A 12,500-nucleotide genomic window follows, 5' to 3' on the forward strand; every position below is an offset into this window, starting at 1 on the left:
GCTCAATCACTCAATCACTCACTCACTCACTCAATCACTCACTCACTCACTCAGTCACTCAATCACTCACTCAATCACTCACTCACACACCCAATCACTAACTCACTCACCCACTCACTCACTCAATCACTCACTCAATTACTCGCTCAATCACTCAATCACTCACTCACTCACTCAATCACTCACTCAATCACTCACTAAATAACTCACTCATTCACTCAATCACTCACTCACTCAATCACTCACTCAATCTCTCAATCTCTCACTCACTCAATCACTAAATCACTCACTCACTCACTCAATCACTCACTCAATCACTCACTCACTCAATCACTCAATCACTCAATCACTCACTCAATCACTCAATCAATCACTCAATCACTCAATCACTCACTCACTCACTCACTCAATCACTCAATCACTCACTCACTCACTCAATCACTCACTCAATCACTCACTCACTCACTCACTCAATCACTCACTCACTCACTCAATCACTCAATCACTCACTCAATCACTCAATCACTGACTCACTCAATCACTCAATCAATCACCCAATCACCCACTCACTCACTCAATCACTCACTCACTCACTCAATCACTCACTCAATCACTCACTCACTCACTCACTCAATCGCTCACTCACTCAATCACTCACTCAATCACTCACTCACCCACTCACTCAATCACTCAATCACTCACTCACTGAATCACTCACTCACTCACACACTCACTCACTCACTCACTCACTCATTAACTCACTCACTCACTCACTAACTCACTCACAAACTAACTCACTCACTCACTCAATCACTCACTCACTTAATCACTCACTCACTCACTGAATCACTCACTCACTCACTCACTCACTCAATCACTCACTCAATCACTCACTAAATAACTCACTCATTCACTCAATCACTCACTCACTCAATCACTCACTCAATCTCTCAATCTCTCACTCACTCACTCACTCAATCACTCACTCACTCACTCAATCTCTCAATCTCTCACTCACTCAATCACTAAATCACTCCCTCACTCAATCACTCAATCACTCACTCAATCATCTCACTCACTCACACACTCACTCACTCACTCACTCAATCACTCACTCACTGAATCACTCACTCACTCAATCACTCACTCAATCACTCACTCACTAACTCACTCACTCACAAAATAACTCACTCACTAACTCCTCACTCACTCAATCACTCAGTCACTCACTCACTTAATCACTCAGTCACTCACTCACTTAATCACTCACTCAATCACTTACTCATTCAATCATTCACTCACTAACTCAATCATTCACTCAATCACTCAATCACTCACTCACCCACTCACTCACTCACTCACTCAATCACTCACTCACTCACTCACTCACTCACTCACTCACTCACTCAATCACTCACTCACTAAATCACTCACTCACTCACTCACTCACCCACTCACTCAATCACTCAATCACTCACTCAATCATCTCACTCACTCACACACTCACTCACTCAATCACTCACTCACTGAATCACTCACTCACTCAATCACTCACTTACTCAATCACTCACTCACTAAATAACTCACTCAATCACTCAATAACTCACTAAATCACTCACTTACTCACTCAATCACTCAATCACTCACTTACTCAATCACTTACCCACTCAATCACTCAATCACTCACTCACTCACTCAATCACTCAATCACTCACTCACTCAATCACTCACTCACTCACTCACTAACTCACTCACTAACTCCTCACTCACTCAATCACTCACTCAATCACTCACTCAATCACTAAATCACTCACTCACTCACTCAATCACTCACTCAATCACTCACTCACTCAATCACTCAATCACTCAATCACTCACTCAATCACTCAATCAATCACTCACTCACTCACTCACTCACTCACTCACTCACTCACTCAATCACTCAATCACTCACTCACTCACTCAATCACTCACTCAATCACTCACTCACTCACTCACTCACTCAATCACTCACTCACTCACTCAATCACTCAATCACTCACTCAATCACTCAATCACTGACTCACTCAATCACTCAATCAATCACCCAATCACCCACTCACTCACTCAATCACTTACTCACTCACTCAATCACTCACTCAATCACTCACTCACTCACTCACTCACTCACTCAATCGCTCACTCACTCAATCACTCACTCAATCACTCACTCACCCACTCAATCAATCACTCAATCACTCACTCACTGAATCACTCACTCACTCACACACTCACTCACTCACTCACTCACTCATTAACTCACTCACTCACTAACTCACTCACAAACTAACTCACTCACTCACTCAATCACTCACTCACTTAATCACTCACTCACTCACTGAATCACTCACTCACTCACTCACTCAATCACTCACTCAATCACTCACTAAATAACTCACTCATTCACTCAATCACTCACTCACTCAATCACTCACTCAATCTCTCAATCTCTCACTCACTCACTCACTCAATCACTCACTCACTCACTCAATCTCTCAATCTCTCACTCACTCAATCACTAAATCACTCCCTCACTCAATCACTCAATCACTCACTCAATCATCTCACTCACTCACACACTCACTCACTCACTCACTCAATCACTCACTCACTGAATCACTCACTCACTCAATCACTCACTCAATCACTCACTCACTAACTCACTCACTCACAAAATAACTCACTCACTAACTCCTCACTCACTCAATCACTCAGTCACTCACTCACTCACTTAATCACTCACTCACTCACTGAATCACTCACTCAATCACTTACTCATTCAATCATTCACTCACTAACTCAATCATTCACTCAATCACTCAATCACTCACTCACCCACTCACTCACTCACTCAATCACTCACTCACTCACTCACTCAATCACTCACTCACTAAATCACTCACTCACTCACTCACTCACTCACTCACTCACTCACCCACTCACTCAATCACTCAATCACTCACTCAATCATCTCACTCACTCACACACTCACTCACTCAATCACTCACTCACTGAATCACTCACTCACTCAATCACTCACTTACTCAATCACTCACTCACTAAATAACTCACTCAATCACTCAATAACTCACTAAATCACTCACTTACTCACTCAATCACTCAATCACTCACTTACTCAATCACTTACCCACTCAATCACTCAATCACTCACTCACTCACTCACTCAATCACTCAATCACTCACTCACTCACTCAATCACTCACTCACTCACTCACTCACTCACTAACTCACTCACTAACTCCTCACTCACTCAATCACTCACTCAATCACTCACTCACTTAATCCCTCACTCACTCACTGAATCACTCACTCAATCTCTCACTCACTCACTCAATCACTAAATCACTCACTCACTCAAACACTCAATCACTCACTCAATCACTCAATCACTCACTCACTCACTCACTCACTCACTCACTCACTCACCCACTCACTCACTCACTCACCCACTCACTCACTCAATCACTCACTCAATCACTCAATCACTCACTCAATCACTCAATCACTCACTCAATCACTCACTCACTCACTCAATCACTCAATCACTCACTCACTCACTCAATCACTCACTCACTCAGTCACTCAATCACTCACTCAATCACTCACTCACACACCCAATCACTAACTCACTCACCCACTCACTCACTCAATCACTCACTCAATCACTCAATCACTCACTCACTCAATCACTCACTCAATCACTCAATCACTAACTCACTCACTCACTCAATCACTCACTCAATCACTCACTCACTCAATCACTCAATCAATCACTCACTAACTCAATCACTCACTCAATCACCCAATTACCCACTCACTCACTCAATCACTCACTCACTCCCTCAATCACTCAATCACTCAATCACTCACTCACTCACTCAATCGCTCACTCACTCAATCACTCACTCACTCAATCACTCACTCACTCAATCACTCAATCACTCACTCACTGAATCACTCACTCACTCACACACTCACTCACTCACTCACTAACTCACTCACTCACTAACTCACTCACAAACTAACTCACTCACTCACTCAATCACTCACTTAATCACTCACTCACTCACTGTATCACTCACTCACTCACTCAATCACTCACTCAATCACTCACTAAATAACTCACTCATTCACTCAATCACTCACTCACTCAATCACTCACTCAATCTCTCAATCTCTCACTCACTCAATCACTAAATCACTCACTCATTCACTCACTCACTCAATCAATCACTCAATCACTCACTCACTCAATCACTCAATCACTCAATCACTCACTCACTCAATCACTCACTCACTCACTCACTCAATCACTCAATCAATCACTCAATCACTCACTCACTCACTCAATCACTCAATCACTCACTCACTCACTCAATCACTCACTCAATCACTCACTCACTCACTCGCTCAATCACTCACTCACTCACTCACTCAATCACTCAATCACTCACTCAATCACTCAATCACTCACTCACTCACTCACTCAATCACTCACTCAATCACCCAATCACCCACTCACTCACTCAATCACTCACTCACTCACTCACTCAATCACTCACTCAATCACTCAATCACTCACTCACTCACTCAATCACTCACTCACTCAATCACTCAATCACTCAATCACTCACTCACTCAATCACTTAATCAATCACTCAATCACTCACTCACTCACTCACTCATTCACTCAATCACTCAATCACTCACTCACTCACTCAATCACTCACTCAATCACTCACTCACTCAATCACTCACTCACTCACTCACTCAATCACTCAATCACTCACTCAATCACTCAATCACTCACTCACTCACTCACTCAATCACTCACTCAATCACCCAATCACCCACTCACTCACTCAATCACTCACTCACTCACTCAATCACTCACTCAATCACTCAATCACTCACTCACTCACTCACTCAATCGCTCACTCACTCAATCACTCACTCAATCACTCACTCACTCAATCACTCAATCACTCAATCACTCACTCACTCAATCACTCAATCAATCACTCACTCACTCACTCACTCACTCAATCACTCAATCACTCACTCACTCACTCACTCAATCACTCACTCAATCACTCACTCACTCACTCAATCACTCACTCACTCACTCAATCACTCAATCACTCACTCAATCACTCAATCACTCACTCACTCACTCACTCAATCACTCACTCACTCACTCAATCACTCACTCAATCACCCAATCACCCACTCACTCACTCAATCACTCACTCACTCACTCAATCACTCACTCAATCACTCAATCACTCACTCACTCACTCAATCACTCACTCACTCAATCACTCAATCACTCAATCACTCACTCGCTCAATCACTCAATCAATCACTCAATCACTCACTCACTCACCCAATCACTCAATCACTCACTCACTCACTCACTCACTCAATCACTCACTCAATCACTCACTCACTCACTCAATCACTTTCTCACTCACTCAATCACTCACTCACTCACCCAATCACTCAATCACTCACTCACTCACTCACTCAATCACTCACTCAATCACTCACTCACTCAATCTCTCAATCTCTCACTCACTCAATCACTCAATCACTCACTCACTCAATCACTCAATCACTCAATCACTCACTCACTCAATCACTCAATCAATCACTCAATCACTCACTCACTCACTCAATCACTCAATCACTCACTCACTCACCCACTCACTCACTCACTCACTCACTCACTCACTCACTCACTCACTCAATCACTCACTCACTCACTCAATCACTCACTCACTCACTCACTCAATCTTTCAATCTCTCACTCACTCAATCACTAAATCACTCCCTCACTCAATCACTCAATCATTCACTCAATCATCTCACTCACTCACACACTCACTCACTCACTCAATCACTCACTCACTGAATCACTCACTCACTCAATCACTCACTCAATCACTCACTCACTAACTCACTCACTCACAAACTAACTCACTCACTAACTCCTCACTCACTCAATCACTCAGTCACTCACTCACTCACTTAATCACTCACTCACTCAGTCACTCAATCACTCACTCAATCACTCACTCAATCACCCAATCACCCACTCACTCACTCAATCACTCAATCACTCACTCACTCACTCACTCAATCACTCACTCAATCACTCAATCACTCACTCACTCACTCACTCAATCGCTCACTCACTCAATCACTCACTCAATCACTCACTCACCCACTCACTCAATCACTCAATTACTCACTCACTGAATCATTCACTCACTCACACACTCACTCACTCACTCACTCACTAACTCACTCACTCACTCACTCACTCACTCACTCACTCACTCACTAACTCACTCACAAACTAACTCACTCACTCACTCAATCACTCACTCTCTTAATCACTCACTCACTCACTGAATCACTCACTCAATCACTCACTCAATCTCTCAATCTCTCACTCACACAATCACTAAATCACTCACTCACTCACTCAATCACTCACTCAATCACTCACTCACTCAATCACTCAATCACTCAATCACTCACTCACTCACTCAATCACTCAATCACTCACTCACTCACTCAATCACTCAATCACTCATTCACTCACTCAATCAATCACTCACTCACTCAATCACTCACTCACTCAATCACTCACTCACTCAGTCACTCAATCACTCACTCAATCACTCACTCACACACCCAATCACCAACTCACTCACCCAATCACTCACTCAATCACTCACTCAATTACTCGCTCAATCACTCAATCACTCACTCACTCACTCAATCACTCACTCAATCACTCACTAAATAACTCACTCATTCACTCAATCACTCACTCACTCAATCACTCACTCAATCTCTCAATCTCTCACTCACTCAATCACTAAATCACTCACTCACTCACTCAATCACTCACTCAATCACTCACTCACTCAATCACTCAATCACTCAATCACTCACTCAATCACTCAATCAATCACTCAATCACTCACTCACTCACTCACTCACTCAATCACTCAATCACTCACTCACTCACTCAATCACTCACTCAATCACTCACTCACTCACTCACTCAATCACTCACTCACTCACTCAATCACTCAATCACTCACTCAATCACTCAATCACTGACTCACTCAATCACTCAATCAATCACCCAATCACCCACTCACTCACTCAATCACTCACTCACTCACTCAATCACTCACTCAATCACTCACTCACTCACTCACTCACTCAATCGCTCACTCACTCAATCACTCACTCAATCACTCACTCACCCACTCACTCAATCACTCAATCACTCACTCACTGAATCACTCACTCACTCACACACTCACTCACTCACTCACTCATTAACTCACTCACTCACTCACTAACTCACTCACAAACTAACTCACTCACTCACTCAATCACTCACTCACTTAATCACTCACTCACTCACTGAATCACTCACTCACTCACTCACTCACTCAATCACTCACTCAATCACTCACTAAATAACTCACTCATTCACTCAATCACTCACTCACTCAATCACTCACTCAATCTCTCAATCTCTCACTCACTCACTCACTCAATCACTCACTCACTCACTCAATCTCTCAATCTCTCACTCACTCAATCACTAAATCACTCCCTCACTCAATCACTCAATCACTCACTCAATCATCTCACTCACTCACACACTCACTCACTCACTCACTCAATCACTCACTCACTGAATCACTCACTCACTCAATCACTCACTCAATCACTCACTCACTAACTCACTCACTCACAAAATAACTCACTCACTAACTCCTCACTCACTCAATCACTCAGTCACTCACTCACTTAATCACTCAGTCACTCACTCACTTAATCACTCACTCAATCACTTACTCATTCAATCATTCACTCACTAACTCAATCATTCACTCAATCACTCAATCACTCACTCACCCACTCACTCACTCACTCACTCAATCACTCACTCACTCACTCACTCACTCACTCACTCACTCACTCACTCACTCAATCACTCACTCACTAAATCACTCACTCACTCACTCACCCACTCACTCAATCACTCAATCACTCACTCAATCATCTCACTCACTCACACACTCACTCACTCAATCACTCACTCACTGAATCACTCACTCACTCAATCACTCACTTACTCAATCACTCACTCACTAAATAACTCACTCAATCACTCAATAACTCACTAAATCACTCACTTACTCACTCAATCACTCAATCACTCACTTACTCAATCACTTACCCACTCAATCACTCAATCACTCACTCACTCACTCAATCACTCAATCACTCACTCACTCAATCACTCACTCACTCACTCACTAACTCACTCACTAACTCCTCACTCACTCAATCACTCACTCAATCACTCACTCAATCACTAAATCACTCACTCACTCACTCAATCACTCACTCAATCACTCACTCACTCAATCACTCAATCACTCAATCACTCACTCAATCACTCAATCAATCACTCAATCACTCACTCACTCACTCACTCACTCACTCAATCACTCACTCACTCACTCAATCACTCAATCACTCACTCACTCACTCACTCACTCAATCACTCACTCACTCACTCAATCACTCAATCACTCACTCAATCACTCAATCACTGACTCACTCAATCACTCAATCAATCACCCAATCACCCACTCACTCACTCAATCACTTACTCACTCACTCAATCACTCACTCAATCACTCACTCACTCACTCACTCAATCGCTCACTCACTCAATCACTCACTCAATCACTCACTCACCCACTCAATCAATCACTCAATCACTCACTCACTGAATCACTCACTCACTCACACACTCACTCACTCACTCACTCACTCATTAACTCACTCACTCACTAACTCACTCACAAACTAACTCACTCACTCACTCAATCACTCACTCACTTAATCACTCACTCACTCACTGAATCACTCACTCACTCACTCACTCAATCACTCACTCAATCACTCACTAAATAACTCACTCATTCACTCAATCACTCACTCACTCAATCACTCACTCAATCTCTCAATCTCTCACTCACTCACTCACTCAATCACTCACTCACTCACTCAATCTCTCAATCTCTCACTCACTCAATCACTAAATCACTCCCTCACTCAATCACTCAATCACTCACTCAATCATCTCACTCACTCACACACTCACTCACTCACTCACTCAATCACTCACTCACTGAATCACTCACTCACTCAATCACTCACTCAATCACTCACTCACTAACTCACTCACTCACAAAATAACTCACTCACTAACTCCTCACTCACTCAATCACTCAGTCACTCACTCACTCACTTAATCACTCACTCACTCACTGAATCACTCACTCAATCACTTACTCATTCAATCATTCACTCACTAACTCAATCATTCACTCAATCACTCAATCACTCACTCACCCACTCACTCACTCACTCAATCACTCACTCACTCACTCACTCAATCACTCACTCACTAAATCACTCACTCACTCACTCACTCACTCACTCACTCACCCACTCACTCAATCACTCAATCACTCACTCAATCATCTCACTCACTCACACACTCACTCACTCAATCACTCACTCACTGAATCACTCACTCACTCAATCACTCACTTACTCAATCACTCACTCACTAAATAACTCACTCAATCACTCAATAACTCACTAAATCACTCACTTACTCACTCAATCACTCAATCACTCACTTACTCAATCACTTACCCACTCAATCACTCAATCACTCACTCACTCACTCACTCAATCACTCAATCACTCACTCACTCACTCAATCACTCACTCACTCACTCACTCACTCACTAACTCACTCACTAACTCCTCACTCACTCAATCACTCACTCAATCACTCACTCACTTAATCCCTCACTCACTCACTGAATCACTCACTCAATCTCTCACTCACTCACTCAATCACTAAATCACTCACTCACTCAAACACTCAATCACTCACTCAATCACTCAATCACTCACTCACTCACTCACTCACTCACTCACCCACTCACTCACTCACCCACTCACTCACTCAATCACTCACTCAATCACTCAATCACTCACTCAATCACTCAATCACTCACTCAATCACTCACTCACTCACTCAATCACTCAATCACTCACTCACTCACTCAATCACTCACTCACTCAGTCACTCAATCACTCACTCAATCACTCACTCACACACCCAATCACTAACTCACTCACCCACTCACTCACTCAATCACTCACTCAATCACTCAATCACTCACTCACTCAATCACTCACTCAATCACTCAATCACTAACTCACTCACTCACTCAATCACTCACTCAATCACTCACTCACTCAATCACTCAATCAATCACTCACTAACTCAATCACTCACTCAATCACCCAATTACCCACTCACTCACTCAATCACTCACTCACTCCCTCAATCACTCAATCACTCAATCACTCACTCACTCACTCAATCGCTCACTCACTCAATCACTCACTCACTCAATCACTCACTCACTCAATCACTCAATCACTCACTCACTGAATCACTCACTCACTCACACACTCACTCACTCACTCACTAACTCACTCACTCACTAACTCACTCACAAACTAACTCACTCACTCACTCAATCACTCACTTAATCACTCACTCACTCACTGTATCACTCACTCACTCACTCAATCACTCACTCAATCACTCACTAAATAACTCACTCATTCACTCAATCACTCACTCACCCACTCACTCACTCAATCACTCACTCAATCACTCACTCACTAACTCACTCACTCACAAAATAACTCACTCACTAACTCCTCACTCACTCAATCACTCAGTCACTCACTCACTCACTTAATCACTCACTCACTCACTGAATCACTCACTCAATCACTTACTCATTCAATCATTCACTCACTAACTCAATCATTCACTCAATCACTCAATCACTCACTCACCCACTCACTCACTCACTCAATCACTCACTCACTCACTCAATCACTCACTCACTAAATCACTCACTCACTCACTCACTCACTCACTCACTCACCCACTCACTCAATCACTCAATCACTCACTCAATCATCTCACTCACTCACACACTCACTCACTCAATCACTCACTCACTGAATCACTCACTCACTCAATCACTCACTTACTCAATCACTCACTCACTAAATAACTCACTCAATCACTCAATAACTCACTAAATCACTCACTTACTCACTCAATCACTCAATCACTCACTTACTCAATCACTTACCCACTCAATCACTCAATCACTCACTCACTCACTCACTCAATCACTCAATCACTCACTCACTCACTCAATCACTCACTCACTCACTCACTCACTCACTAACTCACTCACTAACTCCTCACTCACTCAATCACTCACTCAATCACTCACTCACTTAATCCCTCACTCACTCACTGAATCACTCACTCAATCTCTCACTCACTCACTCAATCACTAAATCACTCACTCACTCAAACACTCAATCACTCACTCAATCACTCAATCACTCACTCACTCACTCACTCACTCACCCACTCACTCACTCACCCACTCACTCACTCAATCACTCACTCAATCACTCAATCACTCACTCAATCACTCAATCACTCACTCAATCACTCACTCACTCACTCAATCACTCAATCACTCACTCACTCACTCAATCACTCACTCACTCAGTCACTCAATCACTCACTCAATCACTCACTCACACACCCAATCACTAACTCACTCACCCACTCACTCACTCAATCACTCACTCAATCACTCAATCACTCACTCACTCAATCACTCACTCAATCACTCAATCACTAACTCACTCACTCACTCAATCACTCACTCAATCACTCACTCACTCAATCACTCAATCAATCACTCACTAACTCAATCACTCACTCAATCACCCAATTACCCACTCACTCACTCAATCACTCACTCACTCCCTCAATCACTCAATCACTCAATCACTCACTCACTCACTCAATCGCTCACTCACTCAATCACTCACTCACTCAATCACTCACTCACTCACTCAATCACTCAATCACTCACTCACTGAATCACTCACTCACTCACACACTCACTCACTCACTCACTAACTCACTCACTCACTAACTCACTCACAAACTAACTCACTCACTCACTCAATCACTCACTTAATCACTCACTCACTCACTGTATCACTCACTCACTCACTCAATCACTCACTCAATCACTCACTAAATAACTCACTCATTCACTCAATCACTCACTCACTCAATCACTCACTCAATCTCTCAATCTCTCACTCACTCAATCACTAAATCACTCACTCATTCACTCACTCACTCAATCAATCACTCAATCACTCACTCACTCAATCACTCAATCACTCAATCA

This window comes from Lampetra fluviatilis, chromosome 23, assembly GCF_964198595.1.
Source record: "Lampetra fluviatilis chromosome 23, kcLamFluv1.1, whole genome shotgun sequence".
NCBI classification, from domain to species: Eukaryota; Metazoa; Chordata; class Hyperoartia; order Petromyzontiformes; family Petromyzontidae; genus Lampetra; species Lampetra fluviatilis.